Below are 18,510 nucleotides of genomic sequence, written 5' to 3'. Positions count from 1 at the left end.
CAGGGACCCGAGAACACACCCGGGACACGTGGGAAAGCCCCAGGCTGCTGGACTCGAGGCACCAGGATGAGGCTGCTGGGAAGGTGGCCAGGGGAGAGTGGGTGGGGCTAGATCCGGAGGGGGCGGGGCTTGGGCAGACCCCACCTCCTGGAGAAGGAGGCCCTTCCACGGCTGGTGACTGCTCTGGGGCTGAGCTCTGCCCTTCTACCCAAGTGAAGAAATCTCTTCCCTCCACGCTTCTGAACACGGTGCAAGCACTGGGGCGAAGCCACGGACTCCCCACCTTAGTGATGCTCCTAATGGACTGAATAGAATGAACTTCAATAGGACCTACATGAGCCAGACCAGTCATTCAGGATACAAAGACAAAAACAACTTGTTTGTATAAACGAGATAAGAAAAAGATGAGAACAAAATAGTCCCCGCCCTCAAGGAGCTCACAGTCTGTTCCTGGGGCAGCGGAGAGAACCTGACCTAGAGTCGGGACCTGAGTTCAAATTCAGCCCCACACCCCTAGTGGCTATGTGACTTCTGAGCAAGCCATCGATCCCTGAGAACCTCAGATTCCTCATCTGTAAAGCTTTGGGAGGATCTGCAGGATCTTGGGCCCCACTGGCTGAGCCTCCAAGAGCCTGGGGTCAGCAGGGAACTGGAGGACAGGATGAAGTTCATATGCCTCCCATAAAGACTCCTTGCTCCACAATTCTATGGATTCTTTCAGAACTGGCTTTTCCTTTGAATGCTGGGATGATAGAGCCCAGGAGCGAATGAGGACAGAAGGATAGAGGAGCTTCCCCTCATGCTGGCCCGGTGACCTTGGGCATGTCTAATGATAACAACAACTAACAATCACTAGGGACATTTTAGAGCCCCTCCTTCCTTGTTGGTTTTCAAAGTGCTTTTAAGTCAACTATACATGTGAAATCATGCAAAGCATATTTCTCTATTAGCTATGTCACCAAAAATAAAAAAGAAAGAAAAAAGAAGGGAAAAAATTAAGGAAGGAAAAGGAAAATGGAAGGGAGGAAGGAAGGAAAGGAGGGAGAGAGGGAGGAAGGAGAGAAGGAAAAAAGGGAGGGAGGGAGGAAGAGAGGAAGGAAGGAAGAGAGGAAGGAAGGAAGAGAGGGAGGAAGGAAGGAAGGAAGGAAGGAAGGAAGGAAGAGAGGGAGGAAGGAAGGAAGGAAGGAAGGAAGGAAGGAAGGAAGGAAGGAAGGAAGGAAGGAAGGAAGGAAGGAAGGAAGGAAGGGAGGGAGGGAGGGAGGGAGGAAGAGAGGAAGGGAGGGAAAGGAAAGGAGGGAGGGAGGAAGAAAAAAGTAATAAAATTAGATTCAATTTGCACTTGGAGTTTATCAGTTCTGTCTGTGGAGGTGGATCTATTCATGCATATATAAAGTGTAAATGTTAGCTTTTGTTATTTGCAGATATTTAGGCCACCTAATTCCTGGGGTCATTGGAAAGCTACACTAAAACAACAGCATCCTAAAATGTAGATAAAGGATAATGGAGATGGGTGTGCTATGCTCTATTTGTTTTACTGTGTGACATTTATGCCCCCAACCACAAGGCTTCTTCTGGATGGTTTGGGATCTCCCAACATTTCTTTCTTCTTGGGCTGGGGAGCTTCTCCTGGGGGAGAGATGGGTCAAGACAGGAAGACAGCAGCATCCCCTTCACGTGTGCTCCTCTACAATTTCGCTGGTGACCTTAGCTGGACTGGCTGTGACCAACCCTTTGGAGAGAAGTTTCTGGAGGCTTCGTGGAGCTCATCCTTGGGGCACAGACAGACCAGCTGTTGCTTGGCCCCTAGCAGAGTCTTTTCCTATTTGCAGCCCAAGTCATCTGGGTTTGCATCCCAGCTTGGTAGGAAACAAGGTTTTGTTGTGGTTTGGCCGGATTTTTGATTAGGCCACATATCCAAATTCTTTTTTCTTTTATGGTTCTATAAATGCCAATAGGAAAGAGTATTGTTGGATATGAAACTTTGGCAGACCGAACCTGACATAAAAAATTGACAGGATGAAGTGTTGGAATCGCGCAAAGCCAACATTCATTGGCCAACAAGGCTGCTCTCTCAGTTCTCACTAACTGGTCCCACTGTTTGAGCCAGTATGTTTTCCAGAAGGGCAGGAGTGTCAAGTCAAGCCCCTGTAAGAAGGATTAATGAGATGCCTCCTGCGTGCCGGCCAGTGTGCTCAGCTCTGGGGAACAGCGAAGGAGAAACCCCAGTCCTTGCCCTCAAGGAGCTCACCGTTGCATTGGGAAGAGAACATGCAAACAGCTCCGGACAAACAAGGTGTGTCGATGATATTATAGTGTAGACACACACACACACACACACAGTCATTCAAGAAGAAAGAGGCCTGGAAAGGATCATTGTAGAAGGTTGGGCTTTAACTAAGACTTGAAGGAAGCCAACAGAATCCAGTATAGACGAATGGAAAACCTTCCGGGCAGGATATCCAGAGGCCCAGGTTTGTGTCCAAGCCCCGGAGCCAGTTGTGTGCCTGGGCAGGCCACAGAACTTCTGAGGCTTGGTTCCCTTCAATGGACGTTTATTAAAGGCTTCCTACATGCATTCTCAAAAGGTCACGGGGAGGAAAGGCTTCCATCGGTGGGGGGACTTCCCGCCGCACTTCTGGCCTGAGGATGTACTCTAGTCCTTCTCACTGCTCCTCGTGCACGTCCCCCCACGGCCATGCCTTTGCAGTAGCTGTGCCAGCCCAAGCACGAGGGTCTTCTTTGTTAGGTGGCCCTCGAATCAGGAGCCACAGAAGATAAGGGCTGCCTCAATCTCGACAAAACAGCTGGCCGGTTCTCTCGCCATCTCTTTTGGACAAGATGGAGATGGGTGGATGGACCAGCAGTAGATTCAGGGGCTTAAAGATGGTCGAATGCCTGGAACGTGGAAATGTGAAGACTATTCATGTGAGAACTATGTCCCAGGTTATGTTGCCTCTCCACCGTCTACCCGACTTCCAGAACCCCCCCAATCCCTAGGCATGGATGGCGCCCGCGTAAGAATCTGAGACTCGATGATGGGTGCCATGGAAGAGCTCCACATCCTGGATCACTGTATGAATCAGCCAGAATGAGCAAGCCAGAGGCTCCTTTGCAGAGGCGGGAGCTGCTTACACGCTCAGACATGGCGGCTCGTTTTCCTGTCCTGTGACTGTTTCCTCCTTTTTATTCTCCATGACAAAGGATGTCAGTGTTTTCCATGAAGATATATTTCGAAAATGGGGAGCCGAGGGACGACTCTTGGCATGAAAGAATCCGTGGAAGCTGGGTCAGAACAAGGATCGTAATAGTTTGTGATGTCGGTTGGTTCAGTCCAATCCAGTAAATGTTGATTACAGTCCCTGCCCTCAAGGAGTTTATGGTCTTATGGGGGGGACAACAAGCATGGAGACGAGTATCTACAAAGCAAGCTAGACAAGATCAGTAGAAAATAATTGGCTAAGGGAAGGTGTTGGAATTAAGAGGGTTGGGGAAACTCCCAGAGATGAACAACCAGATACTGAGCTTGACAGAAAGAAAAGATCCTTTTCCACTCATCTCCCCCTCTGGGTTATTACTCTCTGGTCACATGCAGGTTTTAAACATGTTTTTGGACAGGGTCTTGTGGGACTCGCCCAACCCCAGCCTTCTCTGAAGTCCACTTGATTGGAAATTCCCAGCCCCCAATGCTGCCTGAGTGGCCATCACACATTGAGAAGGGGAGATGTAGGAGAGCTTAAGGAGGCTGCCTTGGAAGGGTTTTGTCTTCAAGATTTTAGTTACTTTGAGGTAGGAAAACATCATATTTACTAAATTTGCCAATGGCATAGCTGACATGTTGGGTGATAGAATCCGGATCCTCCTGAAATATTAACTAGAATCATTCGCTTCATCTAATGTAAAATGAAGTCAAAATTCTAAATGTAAAGCTCAGCATTTAGGTCCAAAAAATCAATTGCAATATAACATGGGCTGATGTAGTCAGAATGTGGTTAATATGGAACAAAACCAACCAAGCAAACAACAAAAATGCCTCTGGGTTTGGGAAGAGCTTGCTGTGGTTCTGTGGACAGAAAAGTCAAAGGCTGTTCCATCTTAGGCCTGTGATTTCATTCTTCAAAGACTCAAAGGGTATTCGTGTGAGAGATACTGATACAGGGCCCCATCCTGGGCTCACCATCTCCAGCCCCCATTACATCCTTATTGGATTTCATGTCAGCCACGCAATCCCAATCCTGTGTCTCTGCCAGCACGGCAAAGAGGTGCTGATTGGAATGGAAACCACCAGGGAACAGGGAGAGGGCAGCAGCCCATTTCCAGGGTGGACTTTTTCTTGGATCCCTTTTCAGATCTTGTCAGAAAATCAAAGGGAGACCAGAGGGGCGGTTTCACTGGACAGAAATGTGATGAGTCAAGGCACGACTCCCCCCCTGAATGGGAAGCAGATGTGGCTTTGGGCAGGGGTGCCCTCGGCTCATCACAGCAGAGCCCATAAATGTCTAGCCAACGCCTCGGGGCCAGACTGGCTGCCCTCACCCAGGGACACCGGTTGGTAGCTAGTTTCTCCCATTTTAGCACTAAGGAAGGAGGATGCATAGCAACAATTCTGCCTTTGGGGCCAAAATAAGGCAGCTCTGATCTCAGTGAGAGCACCAAGTATTAGCCTCATCCTATAGGCTTTTCTTTAATAAATGGGCCACTGAAACCCATCATTCCCTAGTCTGGATATCCCACATCGAAGGCTGGGCTGCAGGGTCAGAGAACCCACTCTGCTTCCACATTCTGACTTTAGACTAAAACAAGCTGTGACCCTCTCTGGGCTCCATTGATTCCCAGATAGCCAGAAACAGATCGGGAAATGGCTCCTTAGCGCCTGTGGGCTGGTCCGAAGGTGCCCTGAGTCCAGTGAATTCTCTCATTGATGATCTCCTTTTTGCCCCATCTAGAGCTCTTGTCTCCTCTCCATTAGCTGTGCCAGCCCAAGCACGAGTGTCTTCTTTGTTAGGTGGCCCCATGCAATGGCCCTCGAATCAGGAACCTCAGAAGATAAGGGTTGCATCGATCACCTCCTTCTCCTCGCCAGTGCCCCACAACACTCAGAAGGACAAATGCAGGTGGACTGACTTGGGAGATGGTGAAGGGGGGCATTAGGCCGGTGCTCCTGCCCAATATTTCATCAGCGAGGTGGGTCCCGCTGTCGTGTCTCACTGGGGTGAGAGAAGAGTCTGCGGCTGAGTTCCCCAAGAGGCAGCTTGTCCCGGCCGATCATGGGCGTCCTCTTCTTTCTTGCCAGGACAGCTCTTTCCTTCGCAGGATTATTGATGGAGACTTGACGGATCCTCAGAGGTCTCTAGTCCAGTGTCCTTCGATCCAGCTGATGGAGGCTCAGAGACACCCATCGCTTAGCCACTCACAGGAGGAGTGGCAGAAACTGGGTTTCCAATTCGGATCTTTTGCTCTCCTCTGAGACGGGCTCGCCGGCCCCCAGCACACAGAAGGGCTCCATGTTGATGGATTACTTTATTGAAAGGAACGGACCAGGAATAGAGAAACAAGTTCCTTACTTGGTTGAACTCATCAGTGATGGGGAAGTCCAAGGGACAATGGCCACGCCAGTTTGGGTGCCGAGAGGCAGGCTCAAGCTGAACTTGGCAAGGAAGTCGCCTCCGTCCAGGACGAAGCAAAATCCGTCTCTGCCTTAGACAAGCGGGGAGAGTAAGAGAGATTCGTTCTGCTGTCTTGAGAAATGTGTACGAATATCGAATATCAAGGATGATTTTTAGGATGAAAACTATCTTCTAAATTGTGTACCCCTCATTGCGCCCCTAGGGCATGGAGTTCAACTCACACCTTTAAAAGATAAAGGAGTCAATCCCCATTAAGAGGAAGTCAAAGAAGGAGAGAATGGAGATAACCAAGCTCCGGGCTAAATGCTTTTTACATATTTTACATCACTGGATCCTCACAACCACCCTGGGAGTTAGGGGCTATCATTACCTCCATTTTATAGTTGAGTAAATGGAGGCAGGCAGAAGTGAAGCAACTTTCCCAGGGCCACCCAGCTAGAAAAATCTGACGTTGCACCTGAGTTCAAGACTTCCTAACTGCAGATTCAACCCACTGTACTCTGTACCACCGTCATTTAAATCTCTTTGTAGACAATCCAGCATAAATCCAAAGGCTGACCATCAAAGATAATGGACCCAGGGCTGTTGTTCTTGGTTCCTGGCTGGGACATGGGTACATCTGTAGGACTAGTAAATGGAGCTGGCATGGATTCTTACATCTGAACTCCTGGAAATGGAACTCTGAACCCTCTTCTGCTTGAGTGGGAATGGGAAACCGAGGCGCTCAGCAGCCACCCTTTTACCAATCAGCGTGGGCAGAAGCAGCTCTGCTCCCCCAGGGTTGGAAGGGGGAAGGAGAGGCACTGTCCATGCCCAGGGCTAATTATATTATAGTTTCTCTGTCATACTTTGCTAGCATCTTTATCATTCATTCAATTCAATTGGAAACTCAAAAAAAGAAGAAAGGGGAAAAGGACACAAACTTTGCTGAATGCCTACCATGTTCCAGACAGTCCCAGATGGGATCCGGGCCCTCGGGGAGTTTACATTTGGTGAGGGAGGGGGGTACAGAGGCATGCTGGGTGCTGGGGAGGGAGCTGTGATAAGGATGGAGGAGAGACTCCGATTATGAGGTCCTTCAGGGCAGCCATCCCAACAGTCATTCTACACACCTCCCTCATTGTACTGATGAGAAAACAGGATTAGCGAGCCTGTGACCTTCTCCTGAAGGTCCCAAGGCCCAGCTCAGATTGGAGCTCCATTCTCTGATTCAAATCAGGGCTCTTTCATTATAGCCTATTAATGTCTCCCCCCAAAAGGCATCAAACAAAGGCCCAAGAGTGTATAGAATTAGAAAATCTGGATCTCTTGGACTTCATCTCCCAGAATCCTTTTCCCTTCGTTCCCTTCCTCAGTGCCCTTACATTATTGTTTCTAAGTTGTGTGTAACTCTTCCTCACTCTCTCTTTTTCCTGTGTGCGAGGTTGAGTGAGCTCTCTCTTTTTCTCTAGCCTTTTATTTTCCTTTTTGCTTCAAGTAATTAATAAATCTTATTAAATATAATACTTGGATATTAATTTTTCATCTTACACTTGGCCTGGGGCCCCACAGGATGGATGGGGGAATCTCTATTTTGCTGCCAACTGAAGAATTGGTTCACACAATAGCCCCATTTTACAGGTGAGGAAATTGAAACCCAAAGAGGTTCATTTGACTCACCTAAAGTCACCAAGCTACAGGGGACAGGATTTGAACCCAGGACGTTTGACTCCAAAAGACTTTCCACTCTAAAGAACTGTTTTGGTTCTTTTTTATCTATCCACAAATGTGTGCTCTACTCCCAGCACGGACTTCCATGGCGCTTGGGCTTGGATAGGGCATGTTCTCACAGTAGACAAACTTGTGCTGCAGGTGGGTAAGTTTGGTTCCTCCCTGGCTGGATCGGGTGTTTTGTTTCCTTTGAAAGTTAAAAACAAAGAGAAGAAACTTGAGAATTGTTTGAAGGAGATGAATTCTTTGGTGTCCCCCAGCCTCACTGGGACCCCAAATGAAAAGCCTGCTCCTTGGCCCCAGACCAAGGACTATCAGTTACCCGAGGCCCAGGGCTCTGATGGGGACGGCCAGCATTTGAGGTCTGTGATGGGCTTGCTGCATATTTGAACCTCACAGCAGTCCTGGGAGGAGGCGATGCTATTGTTCTGATTTTACAGATAAGGAAACTGAGTCTGAGAGAGGCTAAATAACCTGTCCAGGATCACTCAAAGATAAGACCTCCTGCCTCCGTGTCCAGCAGTGTGCCTGCCATTACTTCTTGACCTTGATGGGTGCCAGATGGCTCCTTCCACCGATGTTGGTCTCAGCCCATCAGAGATGTCATCTCTCATCCTGCATGTCCAAGGGTTGTTTGTCCTGCCTCTCAGTCTTCCCCAGGAGGCCCCCCGCCCCATGCTGGGGGCCTTCTGCTGATTCTTTGGCAATGCGGGGAAGCCCTGGAGCAGGGGAGGGATTAATCATTGTTGTCATCAGCTCTCCCCTAAGACAATCCCACCACAGCATTCACCCAGAAGATGGGGGTCACTTCAGGGCAAAATGTTGTAAATCATGTCTCTAGGCTTGGAGGCCTATAAACGTCCACAGGCAACAGTGAGCTCCCTGGCCAGTTGGGAAACCGTGTTATCAAAGCCAATTTTCTTTTTCTTCCCAAACACCAAAAGTTATTAAAAATATCAAGTCCTGACCGCTTGCCAAGTTATTCCAACCAGGTTTTTTTGTTATTATATAAGCACAAAAGCATCCAACAGCAATAAACTTCTATTTTTCTTTTAATGTTTGGAGAAATTAAAGTCATCGGCGCCTATTTTGTTAGCCTTGGGGGTGAAAAAGTCTATGAGACCGTGGAGGATGGCCCAAAGCTGAAAGCCTTTCCCAAAGGACTTACTGCTTCCCTCAAGGTTTTGTCCTGATTCTCTCCCCTTTGGAAGAGCCATTGTCTCAGCCTTCTCCTCTCCCATGCATGACTCAACAGACCTCAGTCATTTCCATTGGCTAAATCCAAGGGCCATTCCTCAGGCCCCATCTTTCTTGCCCTCCTGGAGCCTTTGCCCCTGCTGCTCACTGCTTCTTTCTGGCACTCTCTGCACTCGGAGTTCTTGTGAGACTGCCCTCTCTCTTGGATCTTCTCCAACTTGCCAGGCTGATCCTCCCTGAGATCTTGTCTGCCTTCATCATCTTTTCCCTGGCCCCCCGTTTTGGAGTACCCCAAGGCTCTGACACTTTTCCCTACACTCCCTGTCTGACCTTAGACCAAGTCTTTTCAATTCTACTTCCCCCATCATCTGTTGCATCTTTCTCCCCAAACTCCAATCACATGGGCTCCACTCGTGTTTAATGGTGATGCCACGTGGATGTGAATCATAAAATGCCCCACTCACCAAAGAATCAGAATGACAGCTGGCCCAAAAGGGCATGTCGAGAGAAATAATTGGCAGGCATCCATTGACTGCCATAGTTCAGAAGATAACTTGTCAACAAGTAGAAGCATAGAAAACACCCTCCAAGAAACGACCAGTTGGGAAAAGATGTGGGCTGATCATGTGGCATGTGTAAGAAATGGCAGATAGATTGGCTTCTGCAAAGTGAAGACTCAGAAGATGGCCTCCACTGTGTTGGGTGCTCTTCTTGGAGAGGTGCAAGGGAATGGGGTCATGCTCAGACATGAACAGTAATGGCGCAGGACGAGAAATGGTGGGTGGGTTGCCATCTTCCATGGTGATGGAACGTCCACATTGACTAGCTCAGAGATCCATCACAATATGGCGATCCAAATGCATGGCCAGGCTACCTGGCTCAGGTTGTCTCGGGTTTAGGACTTTGATTTTTCTCAAAGCAAATTCCATGTGTTGTTCTTCCTTTTCCATCTTGGTCCAGACCACACATATGAGTGCGTGTATGCATATGTATGTCTGTGTGTATATAATACACGCATAAACAAATATGTGTCTATATAGCTATGTTGTAAACATAGGTGTGTGTGCCTAGGCATGCTTTTGTGTATATACATATGAGTGTATACTCAGTAGAACCACATACTAGTATACAGTGACCAATGGTAAACATTGGAATTTGATCATGTGTATAAATCTGCACTTGAGATCTTCTCCGTGTAGGAAAGTTCGTCCTGTGAGAACTCCGTCTCCCAAAGAGCCCATCCACTCCTCTTGGGGTTATCGGGGCCCTCCCTCAGAGGTGAGATGATGGGTCCATGATCACACCACCAGTTACAGCCAGAAGAAGGATTTGCGCCCGTCTCTCTGACTCCAAGGCCAACCATCTCTCCATGATTACTCCACACTATTTCTCTTGGATGGTCCTACTTGTTAGAAAATCAAAATCATTGGAATAAACATAACTCCACGCATGCCAGCAATCTGGGGATTTTTGTTTTCGTATTTTTTTTGTACCCTGTAAAAATAGAGAATGAGAGTTGGGTTACCAGTGAGCAGAGGGCCAAACCCTCCCATTTGATACAGCCTGAGTTTGTAGAATGCCCGAGTCAATTTTAGGAAGAAATTTAAAAAATAAGAACCATGTTTGTTGCTGCTTCCAAAACCTGCTTTTTGGCTCTCGAGTCTGGGTTTTCTCGAGGAGTAATTAAGGAATGCTGCGACTCTGGCTGTGCTAATGGCACAATGGTTGGTAACAGGAGACACAAGCTGAGATAATCGGACGACAGGAAAGAGGCCCCTTCAAGTGCCCGGATGGGGTACCCTGTCCGAACAAGCAACATTCCAGGGCTTGTTTTTGGCTTCCCTCTTGAAGCGGCTTTGCCAAGAGTCCAGGTTCTGTGTCAGAGCCAATAGGAAAATGTAAAACATTCTTGAATCCAGAGTCCTTGAACTTAAAAAGGGGGGTGTAGAGGTATGTTTAGAGCAGGCTTGTTTCAAAATATTTATGCTGATTTTAGTCACTGTGTCCTGCGAACGAGCATCCTTTGGGATGTCATGTGGGAACTTGGCTCTACGAGGAGCCCTTTGGCTCGGGGGACGGAAACAGCTCTACCATCAAAAGCTGGTCACTATCCTATCAGATCAACCGCGCTGGTTGAAGAGTAGAACTTTGTCTTCCGAATCATGGGATGTCAAGGAAGGAATGAGCCTTCGGGGCTGGCTTGTCCAACCGGTCCCTGGCTAGCAAACGTCTCTGCTACGTGTCAAACAAGGAGCCCTCCAGCCTTTGTTGGAGATGGATAGCGAGGGGGCTCCCATCCCAAGGCAGCCCATTGCACTTGGGGATAACTCTGATGATTAAGAATCGTTTTTATTAAGTCAAGCCTCAGTTGGTCTCTTTGTATCTTCCACCCACCGTGCAGATCACGCCCAATCTCTCTCGCAGACGCTTGATTCTATATGGAGTCAAGAAACACAGCAGTATTGGTTGAAACAAAGTTGAAAACAGCCTAAAAAACAATGTCAAGACACATGGAGGGTATGATCAGGCTGCAATACGTTATAAATGAAGGATTTCACAGGGGAAGATTCTTAGGGATTTCTTCAAAGAAATGAATGCCTGGGGAAAAACCCAGGCCAAGTACATACACAACAGGGCAGTAGAGTGAATGAATGAATGAATGAATGAATGAATGAATGAATGAATGAAAAATCATTTTTTTGCTCCATTTGCTATGTGCCATTCACTGTATTAAGTGTTTGAGCTACAAACACAAGTAAGCAGAGTAGTCTCTGCCCTTAAAGAGGGAACACTCTAATGGGGGAAGACAATATGTAAAGGACAACTATAAAGAGGGAAGTAGGGCACACCCAGCACTATGACTACTATGACTTGGAAATGTCTGGGAAGTGGCATGGAGATCGACTTCCAGGCGAGATAAAGAAAAACTCATCTGTCAGCCCATGGTGCTCCCATGGGCAGATTCTGAGGTTCCTGTGAGGGTGATGAGGAGGCTAGCTGGAGTGGCACGACTGGAAAATGGTTGAAAAATGATGCTATCATCAGGAAATGTTTGACTTGCAAAAAAAGAAGAACCAAGAACACAGTGAAAGAAGGGCAAAACCAATGGTTTGCCCGTGTGTCCCACCAGCACCCTTGCAATGTCAAAGAAAAGGCAAAGAAGGTCCCCAGCGTGGTGCTCTGACAGCCTGTGGGGAATTTCATGGACATGGATGGAGGTGGCAAAGGAGAGGAAAGCAGGGATGGTGGGTGAGCATCCTCGTTGGAAAATGTCCCCATTGATGACTTCACAAAGCTGCTGGAACATGAGCGGAGTGGGAGGGCAGTCATCCCACTCCACCCAACTGATCTAGATTCTTTCAAGTGAGATGGGCCATCTTTAGGGTGTGACCTCGCTAGCCTCCAGAATGGTTCAAAACTTTGAAGTTCTTCCATTTTATAAGGAGAGAGTTTAACAGCTTCTTTGCCTAGAACTTCGAGCCAGAACTCTCCTTGGTGATTCTCCACTCATGACTCTGACAAAGCAGTTCCCACTCTAAGGTCTCGGCGGCATCACAGATGTTGACATTCACTCTCATCGGCTGTATGAATATCCAGTTGGAAAGGTTCTGGGAGGCTTCTGTAGAACAAGTTCAGTGTGTGGACACTCCAGCAGCTAATCTCCCCAGTAATTTGGGGGTGGAGTGATCTGAAAGGAAGAACTAAGAGGGGGAACAATTCTGACCATCTTTCTTTGTTCTGAAGAGGTCAGAGTCAACGGTCATTTTCTCTTTCCAGTTGTCGCAGTTTTCTAGTAACAATTCTGAACCAAGTTCCCCGTGTCTATTCCATACGAGGATTCCTTCAGTTTACTGAGCACAACTTCTGAAGCCCCTGCTCTGTGACAGGGACCGCACTTGGCAAAGGAGTTTCATGGAGTCTTAACACGAGGTTTAAAAAACAAAATAAAACACTTTTATTTCTTCATTACATTTTTACGAGTTTCCAATATTAATTTCCTCTGTATGGTTCATGTCAGCCGTCTACATGGCCAGCAGACGAATCCGGTTTGCTCCTGATGAGCCAATTTCCTTGAAGTGGGCTTTTATTCACTGTTTTCAGAAGAATCCGGTATCTCATCAAACACAGTTGTCAAGGTAAAGCACTCATGGGGGCCGCCATCTCCTTGTGTGACTTTTCCTCCTGTTGAGGGTTTAGTTAGGTGCATGTCCATGACATTGGCCAGAACCGGTCCGTTCTCTGGAAATCCCATTTGATGCACAGCACCTGGCCCGTAGTAGGCACTGCATGAATATTTCCTTATTTTTTACAGCTTTAGATTCTGGTTTTTATATGACTAATATCACTACCATTACCATCACCATCACTACCATCACTACTACCACTATGGCTACTACTATTATATTACCAATAACAGGACTGTCACTATTCCTACCGCTGCTATACGACTAGGAACACTATTGTCACTACCACTGTCACTACTACTACTACTCCCACCACTAAAAATACCAGGAAGGGTGACGATTGTAATAAAATGTCCTTCCCATCAGAGAAGTGCTGTATATAATCATGGACTTCCACAGCTAAAGGCAGGAAAGCCCTGCCCGATTCCCTCTGTCACCATTCACCTTCCTGGCCATCTGGATGGGAGGAGAGCAGCCACAGAGGCCACCTGTGCCCACTTCCACAAAAGAAAATAAAGACCTCCTGCAGTCCTGCAGAAGCCAAGTATGGAAGCTGGAAATGAGAGGCTGGGAGATAGGGATTCCTGTGACCTCTGGGACACCATCTGCCAATCCTGCAGGCTATCGATTGGACGAATGGTGATATTCACAAAAAGATGCAATTCAACAAATTGATTTTGAATAGAGCTATTTGTTGCAACGTCCAATGGGACTATGTTAATAAAGCAGCTTTTTGAAAATGGAAAATGAACACTACGATGTGTGTCTCCCACTATTTAAAGTAGAGGAGGTTCTCCTTTCTATTTCAGGAGTCTTCGCCACCTGTATTTCCTTCCCTGGGCCATGGAAAAAAAACGAGTCCCCCAAGCTGACCTCTTTTGCCAAACACAATGGTATGTGCCACCATAAGGAAGCTCTTTCCAACGTCGCACTGCTCTCTGGCCACATTCTTCCCACAGGAAGCCCTAGCACCATTGTCAGGGAAAGATGTTTTTTGTAAGTTTTTTTTCTCCAAAGGGAAGCTGTGGGAAAAATCAACATCTCCCCAGTCATTCTCTGGTGCCCCATTCGGGATCTGGAATTCCTTTGTTGGGATACTCTCCTCTCCTAAAACAAGGTGCCCAGGAGTGGGCATGGTTGCCCACGCATGGTTGGTCCAGGGTATGGTGGGACTATCCATCTCCTCCTTATTTCCGCTCCTATCCCAGATTCCATCAGCTTTTGTTGACTGCCACATCGCAGAACCTTGGGCAATCCACGAAAACCCTGAGAGTCGGTGGAGAAGGGCTGGTGTGTTGCTATCCCTCCTCCCTCCATCTTGTCCTGATCGTGTTGATGTTTGGGCTCTGGGGACGATGCTTCACTTTTGTTCCCAATGCATTTTCTACTGATTGGAGTTGGTCCAATGCTCTAGCCTCGTGGGCACCTTAGGAGTGCTTGCTGTGTCATCCAGGGTGTCCTTCCGCACACACGGGAGGGCTGTTCAGAATCTATCAGGTTTATTTATTAACATGTAAGCAGAGAAGGACCACGCATATAGCCCTGTGGCAAGTTGAGAAGAGTGATGAGAAATAAGTTAAAAGCAATGGCCTAAAGGGTTAAGTTTGTGGTTCAGTGCAATCCATGGACCACGGTGGGTGTGGAGAAAAGAACATGAGTACCGAAGTCCGAAGATCCGGGTTCAGATCCCAGCTCTGCTGCTCCTTAGCTCCAAGCTTCAGTTTCCACCCCCATAAGAAAGGGATTTGGACCAGATGACCCAGGAGGCCTCTTCCAACTATGGCTCTATGACTGCCCAATGGCCTTATCCATAGGGCTAAAGAAAACATCTTGCTCATGAATTGGATTTAAGCATGGCATTGTTGCACAAAGTCATTGGCCGCACGCTCTCTGCCAGTCACCCAAGTCCAATGGCAAGACCAAAGTCAAGATGACTGGCGATGGCGTGGGATGCCGTGGATGGCCCTGGGGTCTTAGAAAACAAAGGACAGACAACAACAGCAACCTAAACCCATCTAACTTCAAATCTCTTGAGGCTATCTAGGACAGGACATTTCCCCTTCGTGTTCTAGATCTTGAGAAGTCCAAGGAAAGAAGAGATGGTGCTCCTCGTAGGGCATCCTAGCAGAGCCAGGCAAGGAATGACCCAGAGAGTCTACCTGTGGGCTTAACTACAAGCAGCGGCAGGGCTGGAGCTGGGAAGTATTTTAGGGACCCTGGAATTTCTGTCTTAAGAAGGCGGCTGGGAGTAATGGCAGTCGAGTTCTCTTTCCTTTGGGGGGGACTGAAGGGGACGTTCATAAACAAAGATTTAGGGGAAAAAAGTCCCTGTATCCTTTGAAATGGATAAGCACCCAGACCTTGGGAAACTCTCTTTAAAACCATACCTCTCGGAGCTGAGGTCAAGCCTTCAACAAAGAGGCTTTGTTTGATGGTGTTGGAAACTGCAGACCTGTGAAATCAAGGTTAGCTCTTTGAAGCGGGTTGTCCAGAACCAGAATGGCCGGAAAGTATAGAAGATAATAAAGGACAGATGCCGCAGAGCGGGTGCTGGGAATCCACTTTCCCGCACGAGGCAAAGAAAAATGGGGTGAGGGCCAGCTGATGATTTATTTTGGAATCCCTAGACTTAAACTCTTACATTTTGGGTTCAGATCGTGTTAATCCCTTTGGACTTAAGTAAAGATTCCATTAAAATGAAGAGTGGCTTGGATTTCAGTTGGACTCTTAATATTTTTTGGACATAATTGGCTGGTTTGGACTTTTTGCTGTGAATTTTACTCTTGTTAATTTGGTAGATGTTTATTTTTTATTTTTGCTGGGTGAGCTCACTACCTCTCTGACCACTAAACATGAAGTTTGGATAATTTGACAATACAGACAGACTTTGGCAGAGGAACATCCCTTGTGATGAGAGGTAAGTGGTGTAATCCCCTTTTCTTCACAAGTGGGTAAACTGAGTCTCAGAGAAGGGAAGGAATTTTCTTTTTTTTTTTAATTTTAATATTATTTTATTTGGTCGTTTTCATACATTATTCACTGGAAACAAAGATCGTTTTCTTTTCCTCCCCTCCCCTCCCCCCCCCCCCCCCCCCCCGCCTTTCCCTCTCCCATAGCCGACGCATGATTCCACTGGTTATCACATGTGTTCTTGACTCGAACCCATTTCCCTGTTGTTGGAATTTGCATTATAGTGTTCATTTAGAGTCTCTCCTCAGTCTTATCTCCTCCAACCCTGTAGTCAAGCAGTTGCTTTTCAGCAGTGTTTTTACTCCCACAGTTTATCCTCTGCTTGTGGGTAGTATTTTTTTTTAGATCCCTGCAGATTGTTCAGGGAAATTGCATTGATACTAATGGAGAAGTCCATCACCTTCGATTGTACCACAGTGTGTCAGTCTCTGTGTACAATGTTCTCCTGGTTCTGCTCCTCTCGCTCTGCATCACTTCCTGGAGGTTGTTCCAGTCTCCATGGAATTCCTCCACTTTATTATTCCTTTTAGCACAATAGTAGTCCATCACCAACATATACCACAATTGGCTCAGCCATTCCCCAATTGATGGGCATCCCCTCATTTTCCAGTTTTTGGCCACCACAAAGAGCGCAGCTATGAATATTCTTGTACAAGTCTTTTTCCCCATTATCTCTTTGGGGTACAAGCCCAGCAGTGCTATGGCTGGATCAAAGGGCAGACAGTCTTTTATCACCCTTTGGGCATAGTTCCAAATTGCCCTCCAGAATGGCTGGATCAGTTCACAACTCCACCAGCAATGAATTAATGTCCCCACTTTGCCACATCCCCTCCAGCATTCATTACTTTCCTTTGCTGTCATGTTAGCCAATCTGCTAGGTGTGAGGTGATACCTCAGAGTTGTTTTGATTTGCATCTCTCTGATTATAAGAGATGTAGAGCACTTTTTCATGTGCTTATTAATAGTTTTGATTTCTTTGGCTGAGAATTGCCTGTTCATGTCCCTTGCCCATTTGTCAATTGGAGAATGGCTTGATTTTTTGTACAATTCATTTAGTTCTTTATAAATTTTAGTAATTAAACCCTTGTCAGAGGTTTTTATGAAGATTGTTTCCCAATTTGTTGCTACCCTTCTGATTTTGGTTACATTGGTTTTGTTTGTACAAAAACTTTTTAATTTGATGTAATCCAGATTATTTATTTTGCATTTTGTAATTCTTTCTAATTCTTGCTTGGTTTTGAAGTATTTCCCTTAAGGGAAGGAATTTTCTGCTGGTCATCTAATAGTAAGAAGCAGAGGCATAATTTGAAACTGGGTCTTCCTGCCTTTTAATCCAGTGTTCTATGTATTAGACTAGAGGACTGGTGAGTAGAGTATTTAAATAGACTTTGAGAATTTCTGTGACCATAATGTGAATTGTCAATCGAGCAAAGAACTTCTGGGAACGTCTGCTAGATGGAACAGTTCATCTCTGGCCCTGGATTTTTAATATTTTCAGAGTGGTAGGACCTGCCAAAGTTTGTACCCCCCCCTTTTTTTTAAGCCCTTACCTTCCATCTTGGAATCAATACTGTGTATTGGCTCCAAGGCAGAAGAGTGGTAAGGGCTAGGCAATGGAGGTCAAGTGACTTGCCCAGGGTCACACAGCTGGGAAGTGTCTGAGGCCAGATTTGAACCTAGGACCTCCCATCTCTAGGGCTGGCTCTCAATCCACTGAGCTACCTAGCTGCCCCCCAAAGTTTGTACCTCCCTTAAAAAACCTTCAAGATCCCAACGCCAATACCATCCATGATAAAAGGAGGGAATCATTATAAAGGAAATAAATCTTTCTCGTCAACACAAGATGATGCCATTCTATAATTTAAAACAATTTAATTAAAAATGACTTTTAAAATTGTAATTTAATTTGTAAAAATTATATATTTAAAACACTTTTTTAAAATGTTGCTTTCATTTTCAGACATATCGCTGCCCATTTTCTCCGGAGGGAGCTAGTTTTAACAAGGAAATTTAAAAGAGGGAAAAAAAAAATTAATCGACCTCGGTTGCTGAGACTGAAAGTTTGTAGCATGGTCTAAACCCAAGGTTCCTTACCTCTGCAAAGAAGGGAGGGGCATGTCTTTTTTTCAGTTCTTTAATGAAGCCAGCCCTGGTCATTATACTCACCCAGCACTCACTTGTCTTCTAATTCCATATATCTTACAAGTTATCGTGCAGATTCTCTTCCAGGTTCTTCTTGCATTCCTTTGTGCTTTTCCATTCTTTTCTGAATTTTCCATATTCCTTATTTCTTTGTTTGGACATTCCTTAATGAATGGGCATCTGCTTCTTTTCTAGGCTTTTGCTATCACAGAAAGAGCCACTCTGCCTCTCTGGGGGCATATAGGACTTCTGTTCTGGTCTTTAACCTCTGTGGAACAGCAGCTTCATGGCGGCATCTCAGATTCTAGCCATTGATCCATGATGGAGCACTCCCATTGTGGATATTTCCTTCATCAAAGGAGATTGCAGCATACCTTTTTTTTTTTAGATAGATTTAGATTTTTCGAAGCTCTGTTTCTGGGGTGGGGAAAGATCCCGTATTTCTAGACTTTCTTTCATCCAAGAAGCCAAAGTGCTCCGTTCAGTTCTTCCTGAAAATGGGTTATGGTAACAATTATCAAACAAGGATGCAACAGAATTGGAGCCGGGCTCCTTATTGCTCAGCAGAGGGAACGTCTGAGCTGCATCCAGCTGTAGACCAAGTCGAGAGGGCTCTTCCCGCTTCCCCAGAAGGCTCGGGCACCCTGAAGTTTCTCTCTCTCTCCTTCCTCCCCAAGTTAAAG

At 46.5% G+C, this 18,510-nt stretch overlaps 1 long non-coding RNA gene across 1 annotated transcript; it reads right to left on the bottom strand.

Annotated features, from left to right (window-relative positions):
• Positions 1 to 10,924: 10,924 nt before the first annotated feature.
• On the bottom strand, positions 10,925 to 11,880 carry LOC130454687 (uncharacterized). Its single transcript, XR_008912538.1, has 2 exons — positions 11,659 to 11,880; positions 10,925 to 10,965 (listed from the first exon to the last, which is right to left on the bottom strand). It is a non-coding gene; the product is annotated as an uncharacterized LOC130454687 (long non-coding RNA).
• Positions 11,881 to 18,510: the final 6,630 nt, after the last annotated feature.

Source organism: Monodelphis domestica, chromosome 5 (genome assembly GCF_027887165.1).
Source record: "Monodelphis domestica isolate mMonDom1 chromosome 5, mMonDom1.pri, whole genome shotgun sequence".
NCBI classification, from domain to species: Eukaryota; Metazoa; Chordata; class Mammalia; order Didelphimorphia; family Didelphidae; genus Monodelphis; species Monodelphis domestica.
The sequence above is the reverse complement of the archived record's forward strand: the minus strand, read 5'-3'. Positions and strand labels throughout refer to the sequence as shown.